Raw genomic sequence first — 21,713 nt, forward strand, 5'->3', positions numbered from 1 at the left:
AGGGGAAGGCAGGAGCAAAGCCAGGCTCACCTAGCTCTGTGCAGAGAGGAAGGGACCCCTGGGAAGGGCCAGGAGGGGGGCCTTGGGGATTGGGAGGCAGCCACCAACCTGACAGATTTTAAGAACTGGATTGAGTGAACTGGTGAGAACATGGCTCAGGACCTTGTTTTCAGGGATATTAAGGGGTTCCATATAGCAGTTATTAGCAATGTCTATGAAGAGAGGAAAGGCGACACAAAAATTCCTTTTTCTCTAATGTTTTTCTCCAACCTGAGTTTGTTTAGCTCCATGGTTGATTCCAGAGGCCATTTGTTATCCAAAATGCTGGAGTTTGGGAAGGACACTTGCAAGTGTGAAGCTTTTAGGGTAATTTGGTACTTAGCTGAAAGGAGATATATAGTTTGGTTGGGGCAAGAGTGGCCTCGGGATTCAAGCCCAACTATACCAGGACCAGAAGCACACAGAACTCCAAAGGCATTTGAAATAGGTTTTTTGTTTTATTCAGGGGAAAAGCAAAACACACACACACACATAAGGGTTCACACATGGATTACAACTAGATATCAGGTGGGAGTGGTCAAGAGATGTAAGACTTTCATAATGGTCATACTTTACCTAGGCAGATCTGGATTCCAATTGCTGAGGGTTCAAAATGGGAAGAGAAGTCAGGAGCTCCTGCAACAAGTGGGGTTGGCGAGTGCATTGAGGTGCTTAGCCATGTAAACCGACAGACTGTCTGTCTGTAATTGGACTGACATCAAAGAACAGCCATCCAGGACAGATATTTATACTGTAATTGTTGCTTGGGGGAAGAAACTGAGTGTTCAACAAGGATTAAATCGCTTCAGAATGTTTCCTGGGGGGAAGAATGGTCTGAAACCAAATTCAATGCAATGGGTGCTTGGTGCAAATATCACAGACAAAGGATTAGCACACTGGCTCTCAGGTGCATCATGGCTCTGAATTCCAGTCGCGTTGAAAAACCAATATACAGCACAATCTGAGGGTGATACTCCCAGATGCAGCACAATAATAACATAGCAGAGTACAGAAGCAGATATCCAGATATAGATATTGGCAATGCACTGACCACTTTCCACAGTGAAAAATAAGTGACAGACACAGTTGATTTCATCAAAATCCTTGGAGGTTCTCTCTCTTGAGTTGCAAAATGATACAACTATTTGCAAGCTCTCCTCTCCGACTTCCATCAACTTCACCATCTCTTGTACACAGAACTCCAATCCACACCAATCCGCATGTGAGCTGCATACTGTATTGGTTGTGAGTCATCTCCTGGTGCCAAACAGCATGAAGTGACCTCTGCAGTTAGTTTCCATCATGCCTTGGGCTCTGACTCAGGACTCTATGGGAGTCTCACGGGATATGATTTCACCTGTCAATCAAAGTATTTTTGCACATGGTTAATGGAATATTTTTTTCAACAGTCCTTTGACTACCTGCTTCCACTGATTCCCTCAAGGCAGTCCCCATTCTTTGCTAGCTCCTATACGTAAGGATTCAATCATACCATGGATTTAGGGACATAAGTAGCAGGGTCATGCTTGGGTTACTCACATAAACTTTCTTACTTTAATCTCTAATAAGGACGGGTTAATGAGGGCAAATCATGGGGTAACACCCTCCTCTCTTAACTCTGATTTTCAGTCTCATCTGTCAATGTCTTTCTTTACAGAAAAACATTTGAGTCATGAGAGAGTCCACACAGGAAAGAAGTCACATAAATGCCAGCATTGTGGAAAATGTTTTCCTTACAAGTCAATGCTTGACATGCATCAGAGAGTCCACACAGGAGAGAAGCCATACAAATGCCAGCATTGTGGGAAATGTTTTTCTTCAAAGTCAAACATAGTGACACATCAGAGAGTCCACATAGGAGAGAAGCCATACAAATGCCAGCATTGTGGGAAATGTTTTTCTTCAAAGTCAAACATAGTGACACATCAGAGAGTCCACACAGGAGAGAAGCCATACAAATGCCAGCATTGTGGGAAAGGTTTTTCTGACAAGTCAGCCCAAGTGAAACATGAGAGGGGCCACACAGGAGAGAAGCTACAGACATCCCAGTAATGAACTAACATTATATTTGTCTAGAAGGAGTACAAAGAATATATTTTTAATCCTGTGGTAATAAGAAAAAGCCCTTATGATTTTGTTTATTAGCTTTGTCTGTCCATATGTCTGTTTATGTTTAAAAGTCATATTTTGTTAAGTTTAGGTTTTAATTGGTAATAGTATAGGTAATTGCTTTGGGTTGTATATTTGTCGTGGATTGTGGTATAGATTAGGTAGATGAGGGGTGGGATTTGTTGCAGCTGGATAGAATAGTTATGGGATTGCAAAGTGTGAGATGTTGTCTGAAGAAAATTTTTGGGTATTAACAGAAAGGGCTAGTTTGTGGGAATGGCAAAGGGGGCCTTTTTACCTGTGGGGCATAGACTGTGGGAATTGGGGGTGAGGCTAGGTTTGGAAGAGGGTGATGTTGAACATTTGGGGTTTTAGTGTATTGTATGGATTGGAGTGGGCAGTTCTGGCTTAAACACTGGGTTTCTGTGTGTTCTCAATAAAGTTATTTGCTATTTCAACACACTGGACTCTTTGATGCACAGAAGTTCTGAATTTGCCCAAAACTGAGCCTTTCTTCTCTCCTCAGTCCTCAGCTCCATTCCCAGCCATAAGAACAGAAGGGGCACACACACACATACGTGCACAGAAACACACAAACATACAGGATACACAGAGACAGCTATATTTCAAAACTAGTGCCTTCCTTTCCTGGCTTTCCCTCCTGAGTCCAGCTCTGCACCTTGGCCTCCATTGCAATCTCCTCAAAGGAAGAAATGAGGGAAGGAAGGGGAGGCTGCTGAACCCCTGGCGCATATCTTCCTTTCCCACAAAGGCCGCCAGCAGAATAAGCAGCAGCATCTAGGACCTGGCCATCCCTGCGCATGCTCAGGAGGGTGCCTTTTGGCGCATGTGTGCATGCACAGTCTCAGCCCCTGAAGCCATGGCTGCCCTCACAGTCTGTTCTTATGGAGTGAGGGAAGTGGGGAGAGCCCTTGTTCATTGAGAGGAATGGCTGGAGGGTCTTCTGGGGGGCCCTTGGGGGGTTATAAGAAGGAAGGAAACCCCTCTTCTTCTCGCAAAGAAAGGCAGGGGGGCTGCCAGGTCTCCTCTCCCTCTTTCGTTCCCTGCCCCCTACTAGGAGGATTCCTTGGGTCCCAGGTACTTGGGGGGTTATGAGAATAGACGCCGTGGGAACCATTGGAGAGAGGCATGGCCATGGAGGGGAGGGGGTTTTGGACTTCATCTCCCAGAAGCCTCAGCCAATCACCGCACACATGCAAATTTCCTTCCTACCTCAGTAGTCTACAGTCAATCTGAATAGACTTCCAGAGCCCCACAAAGACTCCTCCTTCCTCTTTGTCCCTCAGCCAATCACCATCCACATGCAAATTTCCTTCCTACCTCATAATGCCCTCCCTGACAGCTTGGCCAATGATCTGAGATTCTAGGAGCTGAAGTCCAAAACATCTGGAGGGCTGGACTTTGAGGACCCCTGCTTTAAATGATAAGACCTGACTTGGATGCCAGCATTATTGCAGAGGCCATAGGTCAGGTGTCCAGTGACTCTGTAAATGAGATCATCCCGGATCAATTTGAATCTGTGAGTACTAAGGAGGTGGTCACGCTCCCTGGAAATGAGAAGAAGACAACTTGCCCTCTGGACCCTTCCCCTTCATGGCTGGTCCTCCAAGGAGAAGATTCACTTAGGACTCACCTGAGATATATCATAGATGCATCTCTTAGGGAGGGCTATTTTCCATCTGGCTTAAAAGAAGCAGTGTTACGGCTGTTTATGTAAAAGCCCTCCCTAGATCCCTTGGACATGAACAATTACAGACCGGTCTCCCATCTTATATTTCTAAACAAGGTGATTGAGAGGGCAGTTGCTCTTCATCTCCAAGTAGTCTTGGAAGAAACAGATTATCTGGACCTGTTTCAAACTGGCTTCAGGGTGGGACACGGAGTCGAAACTGTTATGGTCGCCTTAGTAGATGATCTTTGCTTGAGCATCGACATGTGAAGTGTGACCCTGTTGATGCTTTTGGATCTCTCAGCGGCCTTCGATACCATCAACCATGGCATCTTTCTGGAAAGCCTCAGGGAATTGGGGATCGGGGGCAATGCGTTGTGGTGGTTCTGGTCCTATCAAGTAGATTCCAGATGGAGATGCTTGGGGACAGTTGCTCCTCTAAAAGGGAGCTTAAATCTGGCGTTCCTCAGGGCTTCGTCCTGTCACTAATGCTGTTTTTTCTTAAACCTTAAAAACCAACTTCAAAAATTCAAGGTCACATGGGATGTAAAAGGGCAACATTACATAAAAACAGGGATGGACTCAGAAGACAGAGATACCTTCTTTGCACCCGTTCAGTCCTCGAAAGGGAATTCTATTACAAAGGAAGGCCCACTTCTGCTCCTATGTTGTTGAGATCAGATATAAGTGGGGACCATCATTCTTCAAAAGGCAGAGGAAGATTCCTCTCCACAACCTTCTAGATTGATCAGTGAGCTTTTCCATAAACCCAAAATCCTGACCACCAATCAGTCATATTGACCTTTCCAGTTTTCCAAGCCCTGGCAATTTCAATCCTGGCCAATGCCAACAAAAATGCCACACTATCTTTCTTGTGTAATGTCTTGTTTTCATTAATAAACACTGAAAGCAATAAAAGTTCTGGAGAAGGGACAATCTTTTGATCATTGATTTCTGAAACTAAGTTAACTACTGAACGCCAAAATGCAAATACACTTAGACAATCGTACCACCTGTGCAGGAAGGTACCTCTATTATTACATCCTCTCCAACAGCATAGGTGGGGTTCTTAGTAAGGCGTGCAAGTTGTATGGTGTGAGGTACCATCTATGCACAACTTTAAGAATGCTTTCTTTCAATGCTGTTTAATATCTACATGAAACCGCTGAGAGATCATCCAGAGGCATGGGGCGGGGTGCTATCAGTATCCTCATGACACCCAGAGATATCTCAGTGTCAAATAAGGAAGGCATCTCCCCTCTGAATGAATGTCTTGGGGCAGTAATGGGCTGGATGAGGAAAAACAGACTGAAACTGAATCCAGATAAAACGGAGGTGCTGATTGTTGGAGGTTCTAATCCAGGTATGGAGGTTTGACAACCGGTCCTGGAAGCGGTCGCACTTCCCCTAAAGGACTATGTTTGCAGTTTGGGGGTGCTCCTGAATCTGTCGCTCCAGATGTCATCTCAGATAGATGTGACAGCAAGGAGTGCCTGTTGTTAGCTTTGGTTGATACGCCAACTGCGCCTCTTCCTGGAACCTGAGGACATGAAAACTATGATGCATGTGCTGGTAACCTCATGCCTTGACTTCCGCAATGAGCTCTACATAGGGCTATCCTTGCACTTAGTCCGGAAACTTCAACTAATCCAAAATATAGCAGCCAGAGTGGTCAATGGAATATCTAGAGGTGTCGATATCACACCTATAATGGCTGCCCATTAATTTCCTGGGACAGTACAAGGTCTTGGTTATAACCTTTAAAGCCCTCCATGGCTTGGGTCCATCTTACTTACGGGATCGCCTTCTCCCATACAATCTGCCCCACACTTTGAGGTCCTCTAGTAAAAACTTACTGCAGCCAGCAATAACAAGGCTCTTTGCAGGTACACAAAGGACCTTCTCCCAAGTTATGGAACAGCCTCCAGAAGAGATCCGATATATCACCAGTCTTTAAGGCTTTAAAAATCTCATCAAGACATATCTCTTTCCAGATTAGCATTCCAGCAATCTATTAATTGAATTGTTCAGCAACTGCTCTAACTGCTTTTGCCCTATTTTTAATAATTGTTTTCATAATTGTTTAAGAATTTAATTGTATTTTATTGTGGATGGGAGGAATTGGGAGGGTTTGGGACACAACAATGACAAGTTGTTATTGTGTTTTACCAGTGCTTTTACTCTTAGTCGCTTTGATCTGTTTTTAGAAGCCTTTAGAAGCCTTTGAGGCACCCTCGTCATGTGTGAGGGTTGCCTGGTAGGCAGAGTGCCCACACAGATGGCAACCCTTGCAAGTGACGAGGGTGCCGCAGCTGCAGCACACCCACCATACGTGGCACATAATGGTGACATTGCAGATGTGCCACCTCCAAACAGGGAGGCGCAACTGCAATGTACCCTCGCCATCGCTGGTGCTTCGGGGCGGCAGAAGTGCAGCACAAAAAGGAGCCACTTCCACGTGCTCCTTTTTTGCTCCGCAACAGCACTGCTCAATTTGTTTGTTGCGGCGCTTCTGCGGAGAAAAGAGTAGGGCCAGGGACGCACCTCTTTCTGGCGGCCTGTACCCTGCCTTAGTATGTTTCACAAATTTTGTTGCTTGTGAATATTTGTATTTTGTCAGGTCTCTTAATTGTATCTGTGTTATTGTTGTTGGTCCTATATGGTTTTTTTTCCTTTTAGCACCAAAGTTAAAAAAAATGTAGTATCCTGGAATCTAGAAAGCATATCCAGGAGAAGGTGTTTTGGCCACACTGTAAACAATAACATCCAAAATGCACAAAACAGTGGTGCCTTTCTCCTGTTTGATTTTTAACACTTTTGATCATAGAACTGTAGAGTTGGAAGAGACCGCAGGGGCCATCCAGTCCAACGCCATTCTGCCATGCAGGAACTTTCAATCAAAGCATCCCTGCCAGATGGCCATCCAACCTCTGTTTAAAGACCTCCAAGGAGGAAGACTCCACCAAAATCTCTGAGGGGATTTGTTCCACTGTCGAACAGCCCTGACTGTCAGGAAGTCCCTCCTAATGTTGAATTGAAATCTCTTTTCTTTTGCATTCATCCATTGCTCCGGGTCCTAGTCTCTGGAGCAGCAGAAAACAAGCGTGCTCCCTCCTTAATATGGCATCCCTTCAAGTATTTAAACAGGGGTATCATATCACCTCTTAACTTTCTCTTCCCCAGGCTAAACATCCCCAGCTCCCTAAGGCGTTCCTCATAGGGTTTCATGGTTTCCAGACCCTTGACCATTTTAGTCGCCATCCTGATAAAAATCTGATAAAGAAGACCCTCTATTTTTTCATGATGATGAGGAGGAGGACGATGATGGACCTCTCTATCTACAGATTTCTTTACCCATGGAGTGAACCATCCAAAGCTTGAAAACATAGAAACACAATGGAAATTCCAAGAGCAACTCTTGTTTTTGCCATTTTATATAATAGACATTGCTTTTGTTGTTGTTGTTATTGCGTGTCTCCAAGTCGTTTTGAATTTATGGTGATCCTAAGGCAGACCTATCACAGGGTTTCCTTGCCAAATGTCTTCTGAATAGTTTTCCCATTGCCTTTCCCTGAGGCTGAGAGAGTGTGACTTGCCCAAAGTCCCCCAATGGGCTTCCAAGGCAGAGCTGGGATTCCAAATCTGAACTACAGAGTCATAGTTCAGCTATGCTCAAACCAATATGCCACACTGGCTCCTATATTATGGACACCATTTCACTGGGCCATTTTATTTCATGGACTTGGCCCAGCTTTCTCATCCACGGAGGTCATTTTGCAAGCCCCCTTCTCCTCCTCCATTTCCAGCCCAGCTCCTTCTGCATGTCCTCCAACTCTCCCAGTTTGGCAGGGACCCTCCCCCTGATTCATCCGCTGCCCTCCAATCTTCTCAGCTGCTTTTAAAATGTCCTGGTTTCTTCTTCCTCCTCCTCCTGCTGCCATTTCTCCCCTTCTCTTGAGCTCACTGCCATTGCTGCAGACTGAGTCTAAAGGGAAAAAGGAGTCTGCCCTCCATGAAGACAGCCAAGGAGAAAGGAGAAGAGGGGCCCTTCCCAGAGGCTCAGGCAAAAGCAAAAGGCTGTAACCTCTCCTAGTTTGCCTCTCCTTCCTCAGAATGAACCTTCCAATCTTGATCATATTCTGAGGTTCCATGGTTTCTCTAGGATTCCCCCCCCCCAAAAAAATCTCATGGCCCCACAGAGTCTCCCAAGAAAGGAGAGGACTAGACACACAAAGAGACACACTTCCTTCCTTTTGGCCCCAGGAGCCAGGCCTCTGTCTCTCTCTGGAGCCTCAGGAGAGAAAGAGAAGCCTCTGTTCAACTGGGGCGTCCTCAGAGAAGGTTCTGGAACACTCTCCATAGTCACAAACAGCACAAAATGGCCCCCAGAACACAAAATGGCTGCCTCTGCCTGAGCTCTTGGCAGTTGGCAGTTTGAGGCCTTCAGAGGAGAGAGAGAGACTGAGAGAAGAGTGGAAGGGGGTCCTGGAGGGAGGGGGCCTTGGGAGATATTGTCAGAACCTGTTATTGAGATCAGTTATAATGCTGTATATATTCAGTTGCTATATAATCACTTCATGTATGTCTTGAGATATCTGATCTATATTGTTCTGTTAGCTAAGATGTTGGGGGGGGGTGGAGAGTATATGGGTAGAATATTAAAGTTGGTGTTAGTTTCTAAGTGGGGCCGTATTGACTGCTTTGGAGTGTTGTCTTAGACAACTATTCTTAGCTGGCAATGTTGCAAATGTCTTGAGTGAGGCTGGGTTGTGATGGGGACCTGGCTAAGTGTATCTGGGGTGGGGAACTAGCAGGGGGAGAAAGGAGGGGGCAATTTTGTATGTACAACGCTGTGTAAATTTACAGCGCTTTATACATAAAGGTTAATCATAATAATAATAATAATTTTAAAAGTGTACATTTTTCTCTGAAGCCTCAGACTCTGCAAAGAAGTGTTACAGATCACTACTGCAATGCTCTCACAATAGACTTTCTACTTTTGGTATACGTTTGGATGTGGGCCATTGATCAGAGGATTCCAACCCTCACAGATATAGAGCCTTCCTGAGATATTCGGTGTTCGCTTCCTAACAAAGGGGTTTTGGGCCTCATAAGGATTTGGGTCAAAAGAGGAGGGGTCTCTAATAGGAGGGCCACTGAGACGACGATTGTCTCCCAAACGACACCAAAAGTAGCTCCTTTGGGAGGTTTTAAAATCAAGTGAATGTTCATGAACTGAAAAGGTATAACCTTATAACTGATCTTAATAACAGGTTCTGACACCTAGTGAGACATCAGAGAGTAGTAGTAGCCTCTTCTCTTTCCAATGGGATTCACAGTGTATTCCCTGGACTGGATCTCCCAGCATCCACAGGGCCAGAGAGAGGAGGGTCCTGCCCTACATAGGGCTGCCATTTCATGGGTCTTAGGCTTTGGGGATGTGTGCCTTTGGCCAGTGTCCGTGTGGCTGGGGCTCCAGGGCCCCTCAGTCCCTCCTGCCTTCTTCCATATTAACTGCAGGAGGAGCCTGTGAGGGTGGGGCAGGGGGCGGGGCTTCCAGCTCCTCTGCCCTCATTGGCCAGACTGAAGAAGGGGAGGAGTTTCTGCCTCTCTATTTAGCTCTGCGCGAGGAAGAGAGAGCGAGGAGCAGAGAGTGAGAAAGGGATAGAGAGAGACAAGGAGGAAGGAGAGAAAGAGAGAGAGAGAGAGAGAGGAAGGAAGGAAGGAAGGAAGGAAGGAAGGAAGGAAAGAGAGAGAGATAGACAGAAACAAGGAAGGAGAGAGAGAGAGAGAGAGAGAGAGAGAGAGGAGTGGAGAGGGATCAGAGGGACAAGGCCTGGAAGCCTTGGAAGAAGGAAGGAGCTTCTGCCTCTCTATTTAGCTCTGCGCAAGGAAGAGTGAGCGAGGAGCAGAGAGTGAGAAGGGGACAGAGTGAGACAAGGAGGAAGAAGAGAGATAAAGACAAGGAGGGAAGGAAGGAGGGGAGAGGAGAGGAAAGGAGAGGGGAGGGACAAGGCCTGGAAGAGGTAGGCTTCACTGCTGTGCTGAGGCCTCCAACTGCCAAGCGCTGAGGTGAAGGTGGCCATTTTGTGTTCTGGCAGCCATTTTGTGCTGCTTGTGACTGTGGTGAATACTGTTCCAGAACCTTCTCTGAGGCCTCAGTTGAACAGAGGCCTCTCTTTCTCTCCTGAGGCTCCAGAGTCAGAAGGAGGCCAGGCTCCTTGGGCCAAAAGGAAGGAAGTGTGTCTCTTTGTGGGTCTTTTGTGTCTCTTTTCTGAGAGGGTTTTCTTATTACACAGCTCTGCTCCTTCTGAGGAACATGGGTTTTAAAAGGGATCAGAAATGGGGGGATAGTTTTAATACAAGCCTTATTCTTCTTCTTCACAAACATTGGGCTTTGGCTTCTAAGAGGAGGCTAGTCCCCCAAACAATACCAAAAGTGGCTCCTTTGGGAGGTTTTAAAAGCCTCCCCAGTTTCCTTATTAATACAGTGGTACCCCGGGATACGAATGCGCCGCCTTACGAAATTTCCGGGTTACGAAAAAAATCCATGTAATTAAATGTTTCCGGGTTACGAAGGTTATTCCGGGTTACGAAGAAAATTTTTGGTGCTTTTCGGCGCGATTTCACACGAAATTGCGGCTTTCGCTATTAGCGCCTATGGGCTTTTCGGCTAGCGAAAGTTTCCGGGTTACGAAAGCGGCGGCGGAACGAATTAATTTCGTAACCCGGGGTACCACTGTAGATTTTCAGGGAAGAAGGAAGGAGACAGACCAGAATAACTCATATTACCAAGAATGAAACAAGACATGGGCTCTTCTACCCTTTTACAACCGACTCAGGCTGTTTCTGCACTGAAGAAATAATCCAGTTTGAAACCGCTTTAACTCTCCTGGCTCCACTTTGTGGAATCCTGGGATTTGTAGTTTGTTGTGGCACCAGAGCTCTCTGGCAGAGAATGTAAAATCCCAGGATTCCATAGTACTGAGCAGTTAAACCGGTATCAAAGTGCCTTATTTCTATGGTGCGGATGCAGCCTTCTTTGGAAAAGGGCTAATGATGGGGAAAAGCACAGGGGACCTCTGGAGGTTTCAGCAGATGATTCATTTATTTATGATGCACTCATTTCACATCTAGCTACAGGGATATAACCATGGCCCTCTCCAATTCCCCATCCTCTAATCCTCCAACACTCTAAGAAGGCATGGAGTATCTGTTCTGTAGGGGAGCTGCAGTGAATCTATGCTAGGTCTGGGAAGCTTCGTTTGGTACAGAGGGAGGAAGGGGATGCCTACCTCTGCATTGGTCCAAAGGAGGCATATGTCATCTGCGTATGTCACCAGCAGGATGTTGTTCTCTGTCTCTTTGAGTGCTGCAGGGTTTCTTGCCAAGCCAATCCTAACCCTGGTCCCTTTTCTCAGGAACTTCATCTCGGCCTCCTTCTACACGGCTTTTGGGGCCTCTCTTGCTGGAAGTGACCAAGAACAGGGCCACCAAGACCCCTTGACCACCTGATGGCCAACACAGAGGCCAAGCGGAGGGAGTTGGGCTCCAACAGAAAGAGGATGCTGAAGTACAACAGCTCTTTGGTGAGTCACTATCCTATTAGCTTCATCTGTGTCACTTCTGGGCAAATTTATGAAAGGAAGCAATTAATATACTGTCCGAGTTTGGCAGAGACAGTCCTGGTTAATCCTCTGTCACCCCACTTATTCAGGGGCTTTTAAAAATGTCCCAGTTGGTCTATCCTCCTCCCACTTTCCCCTTTCTCAGTTCACTTCAGTTCCTGAGTGCAATTGAGTTTGCAGTCTATCAGCTCAAAAGTGGGGAGAGGAGAGGAAAGAAGGAGACAGGATATGGCCCTTACCAGGAGGCTGATGCAAAAGCAAACTGCTGTGCCTTTCCTAGCTTGTGTGATCTTCCTCATAAACAACTTTGGCCATCTTCACTGCCTTCTGGGTTGCTTGTCCACATGTGTCTTGATTTTCCCATCAATCAAGTGTTGGGGGCTATGGGAGAATGTCTCTGGATATAAATTGGGGGTGGGCCCAGTGACCCTTAAGCCCAGAGTGTTCCCCAGAACTGCTTTATAAAAATGACATTTGCCTCTGAAATCTGGCAAGAAATGTCTAAATGCACTATAATTCTTTGGTGGCTAAATGTACTGTATGTGTTGGGATAGTCAGTATCCTAATCCATCATCAATATCCCAGCCATGGCCTAAATTATATTGTTGGTTATATTGAAAAGATTCAAGACAAACTGGATCTCAAAGGCAGTAGCATTTTTCTTGCTGACAGCATTTAAAGTTTATTTGCTGGACTGAATTCTAAAGTGATCAAATAATATTTGGATGCACCATGTTCTTTCCTCCCCTTTTGCTTAGCCACTCTGTGGATGAGGGCTATTTTCTGTTTCAGGTGACCTTTGCGGATGTGGCAGTATATTTCACCGAGGATGAATGGAAACTGTTAACGAAGAAGCAGAGACTTATGTACAATTGTATTATGATGGAGAATTATGAGAATGTGGCCTCTGTGGGTAAGGAACCGCAATCCACTAGCATTATAGAATCATAGAGTTGGAATAGACCACAAGGGCCATCCAGTTCAACCCACTTCTGCCATGCAGGAATACACATTCCAAGCCCCATCCAGCCTTGGTTTAAAGTCCTCCAAAGAAGAGAACTCCACCAAACTCTAAGGAAGTATATTCCACTGTCGAAGAGCTCTTACTGTCCCAAAGTTCCTCCTAATGTTTAGGTGGAACCTCTTTCTTTGTCGTTTGCATCCATTGTGGTGTCTCTTTTTCTCTGTAGCAGCAAAAAGCAAGCTTGCTCCATCCTCAATACAACCCTTTCCAACATTTAAACATGGATATCATATCCGCTGTTAATTTTTTTTTCTCCAGGGTAAACATACCCAGCTCTCTAAGCCGCTCCTCATAGGGCTTGATGGTTTCCAGATCCTTCACCATTTTGGTTGCCCTCTGGGCATGTTCCAACCTGTCAACATCCTTTTTGAATTTCGGAGGCCTGAACTGGACACAGGATTATTCCAAGTAAGGCCTGACCAAAGCTGAATAGAGTGGCACTATTACTTCCCTTGATCTAGAAACTATACTCGTATTGATGCAGCCTAGAATCATATTGGCCTTTTTAGCTGCCGCATCACACTGTTGGTCCAAGTTCAACTTGTGGTCTACTAGGAGTCCTAGATCCCTGTCAAGTGTAGTTTAATTGTGATAGCAACATCCTGTAGAATATTTGAATTTGTAGTTTAGTGAGGCACTATTGCTCTCCACTTTATAAGGATTCCAAATACCGCATTGTAAACTGCAAATTGTCAGAAGCAGGTTCTGTGGTTCATCCAGAATGGTATTAGGGTTTAGGGGGGATTATTAGTAGTTTAAATGCTAGTAGTTTTAAGTAGTTGGTAAGTATAATGGGGCCTAGAATGGCTTGGGGAAAGGAAGCAGTTGTGGAGGCTCTTAACTGATTGGTTTGTGAGTTTTGGGTGGAAGACATTCTACAGGGGGGAGAGTCGTATGTGAACTGTGAAAGAAGAAGGCAAGCGGTACCTTGGCAGCCAGGCTGGTTAGGGGCTGAAGGGGAGGAAAAGGGAGGAGTGTGAAGGTAGTTAATGACGGAGGGAAAAGGTTTAGACACTTCAGAGACAGCTTAGACTTATTAATGGACCCTTCTGTCTGAGTTTCTCAATAAACCTTTTGGTGGAAGCAAAGGACTTTTTAATTCTGAAACTAAGTTCCGCCCCCAGATATCTCACCAATGCTAGGATTTTGTAGGAAGACAGCATGGAGATTACTAGTAATGCATTTCTCATTGAAATGGTAGCACATCTCTGAGTATGTTTCCTTTTTTGGCCCTCTTCCAGCCTTTTGAGGTTCTGCTTCACTTCCCCAAAGGGATGCAATGGGATACTGAGGCACAAAACTTTATTCCTATTTTAAGGCAATACAATGTGTGGTTGCCCCTGAGATCCCCAGGGGGCCAATGTGACACCCCCAATCCCCAACAGTAGCCCATCCCTGTCTTAGAGATGTCTTAATACTGCTCCCTGGTGCTTGATCCTCACCAAAACAGAAGTCCAGGACCCAGCCCCCTTGCTTTGCCTTTCCCAATGAGTAATTTGTATATGGATTATCCTGCCTTTCTCAACAAATGAACCTTTAAGTGTCCCTTTTATGCATCACATAAATGGGTGTGTGTCTGTGATAGAGAGAAGGAGCGAATGTGAAAAACAGAAAGTCAGGAAAGAGATGGTGAAGGTGAAATACTGAAGCAGTGCAGATGGGCAAGAAGGAAGGTTGGAGAGCGGAGGGAGAAAGGGAAGGGGATCAGGCTTAAGAGGGAGATGAAATGCACAGATATAAGATGGGGGACACCTGGCTGAATGAAACTACGTGTGAAAGGGATCTAGGAGTCCAAGTAAACCACAAGTTGAACATGCGTCAACAGTGTGATGTGGCAGCTAACAAGGCCAATGCGATTTTAGGTTGCATCAATAGAAGTATAGTGTCAGGATCAAGGGAAGTAATAGTGCCATGGTATTCTGCTTTGGTCAGGCCTCACCTGGAATATTGTGTCGAGTTCTGGGCACCACAATTCAAAAAGGATGTGGAGAAACTGGAGCATGTCCAAAGGAGGGCGACTAAAATGGTGCAGGATTTGGAAACTATGAGGAACGACTTGGGTAACTAGGGATGTTTAGGCTGGAGAAGAGAAGGTTAAGGGGTGATATGATAGCCCTGTTTAAATATTTGAAGTAATGTCAAGCTTGTTTTCTGCTGCTCCAGAGACTAGAACACTGAACAACGGATGCAAACTGCAGTAAAAGAGATTCCACTTCAACATTAGAAGGAACTTCCTGACAGTAAGGTCTGTTCGACAATGGAACAAACTCCCTCTGAGATTTTGGTGGAGTCTCCTTTCTTAGAGATCTTCAAACAGAGGCTGGATGGCCATCTGTCAGGGATGCTTTGATTCCTACATGGCAGAATGGGGTTGGACTGGATGGCCCTTGTAGTCTCTTCCATCTCTATGATTCTAGGCCTATGGGAGCCAGGAGGGGGAGGCAGGAGCAAAGCCAGGATTTCCTAGCTCTGTGCGGAGAGAAAGGGACCTCTGGGAAGGGCCAGGAGAGGGGCCATGAGGATTGGGAGGCAGCCACCAACCTCACAGATTATACTGATAATAATAATAAGTTTTATTTGTATTTACCCGCCTCTCTCAATGGAGCGAGGCGGTATTACAACCGTAAAATAGCCACAAAACAACAATAGCATCCAATTTACACACAGTAAAACAACAAAACGCTTAAAACTCAATTTGGGACAAATAAAAGCATCATTTAAAATGCACAGTTGTGATCAGAAGTGGGATTTTTCCTTAAGTTCTTTACAAGAGGTCAGCTGGGTAAGCCTGCCGGAAGGGATCCGTCTTAAGTCCTTTCTTGAAAGCATCCAAGGTGGTTTTAAGATGGATCTCGTCCGGCAAGTTGCTCCATAACTTGGGGGCCATGGCTGTGTATGCTCTGTGAGAAGTTGTTCTTAGCCTGACCTTTGGGTAATCTAATAGATTCTTCCCAGATGTTCTGAGAGTGAGGGGCAGATGGTGTAGGGAGAGGCCTTCCCTCAAGTAGCTCAGGCCCAAGCCATGTAGGGCTTTAAAGGTAATAAGCAACGCTTGGTATTGCGCCCGGAAGCTAATTGTCAGCCAATGTAGGGATACTGGTGTTATATGGTCTGACCTCGATGTTCTGGTGACCAAACTGGCTGCCGAATTTCCAACTAACTAAAGCTTCCAAACTTGGTACAAAGGTAGCCCCATGTAGAACACTGAATTTAGGAAATGAACTCGAAATCAGGCCCTTGTTTTAATACATATTAAGGGTTCCATTTAGCAATTATGAGCAATGTCTATGAAGAGAGGAAAGGGCAACACAAAAATTCCTTTTTCTCTCATGTTTCTTTTCCAACCTGAGCTTTCTTAGCTCTGTGGTTGATTCCAGAGGCCCTTTGTCACTCGAAATGCTGGAGTCTGGGGAGGACACACACAAGTGCTATGCTTTTAGGGGAATTTCATACTTAGCTCAAAGGAGAGATTGAGGCAACAGTGACCTCGGGATTCATCCCAACTATACCAGGCCCAGAAGCACACAGAACTCCAGAGGCGTTTCAAATAGGCTTTTGTGTTTTATTTAGGGGGAAAGCAAAATACATGCACGCACACACACATATACACATATAGGTGTTCACGCACCACATGCAAGAACTAGGTGGGAGTGGTGAATAGTGTAAGGCTTTACTAATGGTAATACATTACCTAGATGGATCTTGATTCCAATTGCTGAGGGTCCAGAAAGGGGAGAGAAGTCAGTAACTGCTATAGCAAGTGGGGCTGGTGAGTGTAGTGAGGTGTTTAGCAATGTAAACCAATGGAGTGTAAGTCTGCAACTGGACTGATGCTGAAGAACAGCCAGTTGGGGCTGATATTTATACTGAAATTGTTGCTTGGGGGCAGAAACCGAGCATTCGAAAAGGTTTAAATTGCTTTAGGATGTTTCCTGGGTGGGGAAAGAATTGTCTGAAACTGAATTAAATGAAATGGGTGCTTGGTGGAAATACTTCAGCCAAAAAGGATTATCACACCGGCTCTGAGGTCCTTCTTGGCTCTGAATTCTGGTCCCATTCAAAGCCAATGTATAGCACAGTCTGAAGGCGACACTCCCAGAGTTCAATAATAACATAGCAGAGTACAGTAGCAAATCTCCAGATATAGGCATTGGCAATGCATTAACCACTTTCCACACTTAAAAATAACTCACAGACTCAGTTGATTTCCTCCATGTCCTTGGAGGTTCTTTAGCTTGAGTTGCAATAGAAAACAAATATGTACCAGCTCTCCTCTCTGACTTTCATCAACTTCACAATCTCTTGTACACACAACTCCAACCCACATCAATCCACATGTGAGCTGTATACTGTATTGGTTGTGAGTCATCTCCTGGTGCCACACAGCATGAAGCTTCCTCTGCAGTTAGCTTGCATCATGCCATGTGCTCTGACTCAAGACTCTATGGCAGTCTCATAGGAAATGATGCCACTTTTCAATCAAAGTATTTTTACATATTATATATTGGAATATTTTTCAAATGCCTGACTATCTGCTTCTACTGATTTTCTCATGACAGTTCCCCTTCAATTTCTTCTTTGGTAGCTCTGAGTAAGGATACAGTCATTATATGGATTTGGGGCATCCAGAACAGGGTCATGCTCAGGTCACTCACACCAACATTATTAATTTAATCTCAAATAGGGAGGGATGAACGTGGGGCTAAATCTTGGGGCAACCCTTTCCTCTCTTAACACTGAGATTCAGTCTTGTCTGTCATTGTCCTCCTTTACAGAAGAATTTGTCAGCCACGAGAGAGTCCACACAGGAGAGAAGCCTTACAAATGCCAGCGTTGTTGGAAATGTTTTTCTTCAAAGTCACACCTAGTGAGACATCAGAGAGCCCACACAGGAGAGAAGCCATACAAATGCCAGCATTGTGGGAAGTGTTTTGCCTACAAGTCAGTCCTTGTCATGCATCGAAGAGTCCACACAGGAGAGAAGCCATACAAATGCCAGCATTGTTGGAAATGTTTTTCTTCAAAGTCATACCTATTGGCACATCACAGAGTCCACACAGGAGAGAAGCCATACAAATGCCAGCATTGTGGGAAATGTTTTTCTTCCAAGTCAAACCTAGTGACACATCAGAGAGTCCACACAGGAGAGAAGCCATACAAATGCCAGCATTGTGGGAAATGTTTTTCTTCAAAGTCATACCTATTGGCACATCAGAGAGTCCACACAGGAGAGAAGCCATACAAATGCCAGCATTGTGGGAAAGGTTTTTCTTCCAAGTCAAACCTAGTGAGACATCAGAGAGTCCACACAGGAGAGAAGCCATACAAATTCCAGAAATGAACTAACATTATATTTAGCAAGAAGCAAAACAAAGAATGTATTTTAAATCTTGTGGTGATAAGAAAAAGCCCTTGTGATTTCGTGTGTTAGGTTTGTGTGTCCATATGCCTGTTTATGTTTTTCATTTATATTTTGTTATTTTGAGGTTTTATTTGCCTTTATTATAGATTATTGCTTTTGTTTATAAATTTGAGTGGGGATCATGGTGGTGGAATAGGTTAGTTAAACAGAGGGGTGGGATTGGCTGCAGCTGGTTAGAATAGTTATGGGAATGATAGCATTTGGAATTTGTGGGATGTTGGCTGAAGAAAGTTGGGGACAGATATTAACAGAAAGGGCTAGTTTGTGGGAATGGCAAAGGGGGCCTTGTTATCTGTGGGACATAGACTGTGGGAATTGGAGGTGGGGGCCAGGTTTGGACGAGTGTGATGTTTTAGGTTTTGGGGTTTTAATGTTTGCTTTGGGGAGGGCAGCTCTGACTTAAACACTGAATTTCTGATTATGTGTTTGAAATAAAGTTTTTGTTGTTTCAACACACTGGACTCATTGATGTACAGAAATTCTGCATTTGCACAAAATGTACCCTTTCTTCTCTCCTCAGCCCTCAGCTCCATTCCCAGCTATAAAAACAGAAGCAAACACACATATATACTCAGAGAGACAGAACTATATGTACAAAGCAGAGACTTCCCAGCCTTTCCCTCCTGAGTCGAGCTGCACAGCTTGGGCTCCATTCTGGAAGGAAGGAAAAAAGGCTGTAGTCCTTCCCTTCTTCCAAAGGCCGACAATGAAATAAACAGCAGCAGCAGCAAAGGCCTTACGATCCCTGCGCATGCTGAGAAGGGGTCTTTGGGGCATCTGAAAGATATGAAAGTGCCAAGGGAAGAGAAGCATAAAGGGACTGCTGAAGTCGGGGGGGGGGGGATTTGGGACCTGTTTCAGCCACCTTCCTCCTGGAACCCATTATTAGAGCCTTCCACAGCTAACTATGATGCATTAAATGACTATTTCACAGATAATGTCTCTCAGATAAGAGCCAAATTGGACGTCAGCATTATTGCGGAGGCTGTAAGTGAGGTGTCCCTGAGTAAGATCATACTGGATCAATTTGAATCTGAGTACTGAGGATGTGGACAAGCTCGTTGGAAGTGTGAAGAGGAGAACTCGCCCTCCCGACCCTTGCCCTTTTTATATCACCTGAGATATATCATATATGCATCTCTTAGTTAGGGCTAAGAAGCGGTGCTACGGCCCTTTATGGAAAAGTCCTCCCTAGATCCCTTGGACATGAACAATTACAGACCGGTCTCCCATTTCTAAGCAATATGATTGAGAGGGCAGTTGCTCTTCATCTCCAAGCGGTCTTGGATGAAACAGATTATCTGGACCCATTTCAAACTGGCCTCAGGATGGGATACGGAGTCGAAACTGTTATGGTTGCATTAGTAAATGATCTTTGCTTCAAGGGGGGATGTAACTTACCAAACTTTAAGCTGTATTATTATGCAGCTTGTCTCAAATGACTAGAAGAATGATTCAAATTAGAAAACAATAATTTATTGAATATAGAAAAAGCTAACCTGAATCTTGGTATACATGCATATATGTGGTATACAAAACCAAAAGATGATAATACTTTTAACCATCATGTTATAAGAAGATCATTGCTTAAAGTATGGTATAAAATGAGACATCTATTTTGGGTGTAATTGCAAGAAGCCTATTACAATAGAACAAAGGACAAAGATACTCCATGGCTAAGATATGGAGATTTAATAAAGAAAACACCAGAAGGAAAATACAATATGAAATCTATGGAAGAACTTAATGAAAAAGGAAACATGAAGGATTGGTTTTTATACAACCAATTAAACAATCGTTTTAAGGCAGATAATAAAGCTCCTGGGTTAAGGATGGATAACAATGAAATAGATAAAATTATGATGGACAAAAAAGGTAAACACATATCCAAATATTATAAACTATTCAAAGAAAGAGATCTAGAAGATGACATTATTAAACACAGCATGGTAAGATGGGCACATGATATAGATAAAACTATAAGTATAGAGGAATGGGGAAAATCTTGGAAAGGAACAAATAAACTCACTATGTGCCAAAACTATAAATGAAATTATATCAAAATGTTATACAGGTGGTATCTAACCCCCCAGAAACCCACCAGATATACAAAACTGTCAATACTAAGTGCTGGAAATGCGGGGAACCCAAGGGAAGCTTCTTTCATATTGGTGGACATGCATTAAAGCTCAAGGATTCTGGCAAAGGATTCATGGAAGCATCCAAAACATTCTGGATATAAATATTTCCTTTGAACCCAATTTATTTTTACTAAACATGACACACAACATAAAGTCAGTAAAATACAATAGAATTGTTTTATATATGGTCTCATGTGCAAGGATCTTATTTTCTCAAGTTTGGAAATCTACAATTAATCCTTCTATCGAAGATTGGTTGATTAAGAAATATGAAGCTAGAAATATGGATGTAGTATCTGCTTTACTAAGAGGGAAATCAAAAGGATATTTAGAAATGGAATGGAGTTGTCTTAAAACATTTGAAGAAAAGGGTAATAAAATCCCGTTAAATTAATAGTTAATATTTGGTCGATATTTGGTACTTTAAATACTATCATGGTAATATCCCAGTGTAATAAGAAATTTGAAAATAAGAAAAGGAAGGCCCACATCATTGTTGTTGGAAACGCCACACACGGAGTTGTATAGCCACATTCTGTGCTGCTCCTGGCCTTGCTGCAGTTGAGTGATTGACAGTTCAAGGGTGGCGACACGCTCCAACGCTGCAATGGTAAAAGGAAGTGTTTAGACTTTGCTTGTTGTTTCTTGCTCCCTTCACCCTTAAATATAAGGCCATTCAGACTACATTTTACCCTGGTTCCCAAACCGGTTTAAAAGTTGGAAGTTCACACTCACACCAATTTTAACACAACTCTGTCAGGGGCTTGCACAAGAGTTCCAGGGCAAATCCCCCTTAGTGCGTTTTTTCTGAAAGCGGACTATGGACCCTTTCCTTTTGAAAACAACCGGCTCTTCCCTGTTGCCGACAAATATGAACTCAGCCCCGGTCATGATTGGGTCAAGTTCAGGGGGTAGATTACCCTGATTGAGGTAAAGGGTAGTAGGAACTTGTTTCTGGGAAGATTCGTTATGGGGCACCCGGATCTGCCCAGTTCTATCCAGGGCAAATGAGGGAGTGGGAATGGGGCCTTTGTGACCTTCCTGGTGCTGGGCCTCCAGGAGAGCGATGCATTGGGCAAGGAGTCCCTCTCCTCATCGCCTGCAGCCTCTGGTTCCGCTGGAGGCAGGGCGTCTTCTCCAGCATCACCTGGAACAACGGACCAGAACAACGGACAACAACAGATGGATGTGTGCATGTGTGTTTGTGCATATTCATATATGTATATATGTGGAGGCATCTCTATCTAAGACCACTCAGACTTATACCTTTATGAACATATATATATATATATATATATATATATATATATATATAATGTTTCAAGTCTATAGATCTTGCATACAACATCCATAGATACACCTATACATATCCATAGATACCTGTCTGAACATGTGCATGTGTATGCGCACGTATTTAAACACACACACACACACACACACACACACACATATATATATATATATATACGCACAGAGAGAGAGAGAGAGAGAGAGAGAGAGAGAGAGAGATGCAAGCACATGTACACATATATGTTGGATTATATATATACACACACACACACACACATTTATATATACTCTTCTACTTGCGTACAATTTAAACTTAAGCAAACGCATGGAGAAATATGCGGGTACATAAGCGTGCACATGGACGCACCTG

Source organism: Sceloporus occidentalis, unplaced genomic scaffold (genome assembly GCF_023333645.1).
Source record: "Sceloporus occidentalis isolate IW3139 unplaced genomic scaffold, rSceOcc1.0.p SCAF_57, whole genome shotgun sequence".
Lineage (NCBI taxonomy): Eukaryota > Metazoa > Chordata > Lepidosauria > Squamata > Phrynosomatidae > Sceloporus > Sceloporus occidentalis.